Source organism: Lepidochelys kempii, chromosome 12 (assembly GCF_965140285.1).
Source record: "Lepidochelys kempii isolate rLepKem1 chromosome 12, rLepKem1.hap1, whole genome shotgun sequence".
Classification (NCBI taxonomy): Eukaryota; Metazoa; Chordata; order Testudines; family Cheloniidae; genus Lepidochelys; species Lepidochelys kempii.
The window spans coordinates 1,241,239-1,243,839 of NC_136391.1; the positions used below are offsets into that span (position 1 = coordinate 1,241,239).

Sequence of the window (2,601 nt, forward strand, 5' to 3'; positions counted from 1 at the left end):
TATAAGGACCAAGCGATTTCAAGAGTTTGACAGAGATAGCAGAGGGCAGAGATAGTAAATTGGGGGATTTCAATGGTGGGTGGGTGTTTTATGCTCCCCTCTCAGTGCAAGGAGTGAAATACTCAGGCAATGTCTGTACTGCACAGTTATGTCACTGGAACCGACACAGTTATTGCATTGCTTGGGTGTGTGCCCACTTGGCTCCTTGTGTCAGCAACGCGCAACCTCGGTCAACTGCCGCGAGATCCAGCTAGGTCGGGGCTGTCCTGGGCTCTGTGGGGAGAAGGCTCAGCTGGGAGAAAAGGCAGACTAGGGGAGTTTGTCTCTGATATATAAGGGCTTTGTCAGCAGGAAGCTGTAGGTCACATGCTGGGGGTGACAGTGGGGTTTGAGCTGGGGCAGCAGCATCAGGGGAGCAATGTGTGTGTGTGTTTGTGTGTGTGTTGGGCGGGGAGGGGTTCACTTGGTAAAAATGAACCTGCCAAGCCTCTCCTGCTGCTGGAGCAAAAGCCTCTCATTTACCGCCTCAACTCCCCTCATGAAAATCTCCACCCCTCTCCCGGCGCTGAAGGACCCCCTCACTCCCATGGAGATTTTTAATTGTTCTAACTTGTCCTTGCCCTTGTCCAAACAGTTTTCCCAGACAAATTATCAAGAACATTTCAAATGAGAAAAACAAAACAAGCCAAATGCAAACCCCAGAAACCCCCACCACACACAGTTTGGGTCTGAATTTTTCTACTGAAATTTGGAGACAATAAAACTCATCCCTCTGTTGGCCAGAACCCAAAGCTAGACCTCCCCCCGATCTCTGTGACTTCTGCTACCAAACCACGAATGCACTAATGCCTCTTGTGAGACATTTTCCTGCACAGTCCTGCTGCTATTCCATGGTTCCATGTGTCACTGGTTTCTCTAGCACAGGTCAGTCCTGGGCCCTGTGCTCCAGACATCCTCATTCACATCAAGCTGCAAGTTGAGAATCATTTCCCATTCCCGCTTTGTGGGAGGGGAGACTTTTGAAAGCCCTCTGTGTGCGACTGCACATGGCAAAGCAAAGAGAACAAACCCCAAATCCCCCCTGTGCTTTCGGAGCCAGGTTTGCTGTGGGAATTCTATATTTCAGATGACGTCAAGCCTGGGCATTGTGATTATTCACCAGTTTCTGTGGCATTGAAGCACTAGTGTGCTCGCAGCTGTGAGGGCCGAGTGGTTAAGGCGTTGGAGTCGAAATCCAATAGGGTTGCCCTGCGCAGGTACGAATCCTGCTCACAGCGAGGCCTGTGTTTTAGCCAGTGTCAAGGTTCCTTCCCCACGCTGAACTCTAGGGTACAGATGTGGGATCCTGCATGAAAACCTCCTAAGCTTACTTTTACCAGCTAAGGTTAAAACTTCCCCAAGGTATAAACTATTTTACCCTTTGCCCTTGGACTTCCACTGCCACCACCAAACGTTTATCCGGGTTTATTTTATTAGGAAAGCGTTGTTTGGAAATGTCTTTCCCCCCAAAATCCTCCCAACCTTTGCACCCCACTTTCTGGGGAAGGTTTGGTAAAAATCCTCACCAATTTGCATAGGTGACCACAGACCCAAACCCTTGGATCTTAAGAACCATGAAAAAAAGTTCAGTTCTTGAAAAGAAGAATTTTAATAGAAGAAACAGTAAAAAAAGAATCACCTCTGTAAAATCAGGATGGTAAATATCTTACAGGGTAATTAGATTCAAAACATAGAGAATCCCTTGAGGCAAAACCTTAAGTTACAAAAAGACACACAGACAGGAATAGTCATTCTATTCAGCACAGCTTATTTTCTCAGCCATTTAAAGAAATCATAATCTAACGCACATCTAGCTAGATTACTTACAAAGTTCTAAGACTCCATTCCTGTTCTGTCCCCGGCAAAAGCATCACCCAGACAGACACAGACCCTTTGTTTTTCTCCCTCCTCCCAGCTTTTGAAAGTATCTTGTCTCCTCATTGGTCATTTTGGTCAGGTGCCAGCGAGGTTATCCTAGCTTCTTAACCCTTTACAGGTGAAAGGATTTTTCCTCTGGCCAGGAGGGATTTTAAAGGTGTTTACCCTTCCCTTTATATTTACGGCAGCCAGTTTCTAACCCAGCCAATACTCTCTACAACCCCTGAGATGCTCTCAAGTCTCTCCCCACCTCAAGTAAATCTTGTTCTGCTCCTTTCATAGAGATCTCTGGGACACCACCTCACACTGTGCCCCTGAGGTGTCAGGCAAACTCTCAGCATCTGAAGCCTCTGCCACTCACCTAATGCCCCCTGCCCCATAGATCAGCCATAACCCTGGTTCTGTTCCTCCCTCTAGAGTGTGAAAGGAGCCGTCAGTGCAGACAGAGGCGCCGACTCCCTGGGTGCTATGGGGCTGCAGCACGAACAGAAACAAAAAAACAGGTGCTCAGCGCCCACTGGGAGCCAGCTCCCCACCAGCACCTCCCACCTGCTAGCAGGCCTGGCCCACAAGCTCCTCCTCTTCTCCTTCAGCTCCTCCCACCTGCCAGTGATCAGGCGTGCGGAAGGACTGGGGAGAGGAAGAAATAGGGTGGCATGGCAAGAGACTGGACAGGGGTGGGGG

At 48.9% G+C, this 2,601-nt stretch overlaps 1 non-coding gene across 1 annotated transcript; it reads left to right on the plus strand.

Moving 5' to 3' along the window:
* The first annotated feature begins 1,195 nt into the window (after window positions 1-1,195).
* TRNAS-CGA (transfer RNA serine (anticodon CGA)) lies at window positions 1,196-1,277 on the plus strand. The gene has a single exon. It is a non-coding gene; the product is annotated as a tRNA-Ser (tRNA).
* The last annotated feature ends 1,324 nt before the right edge of the window (window positions 1,278-2,601 follow it).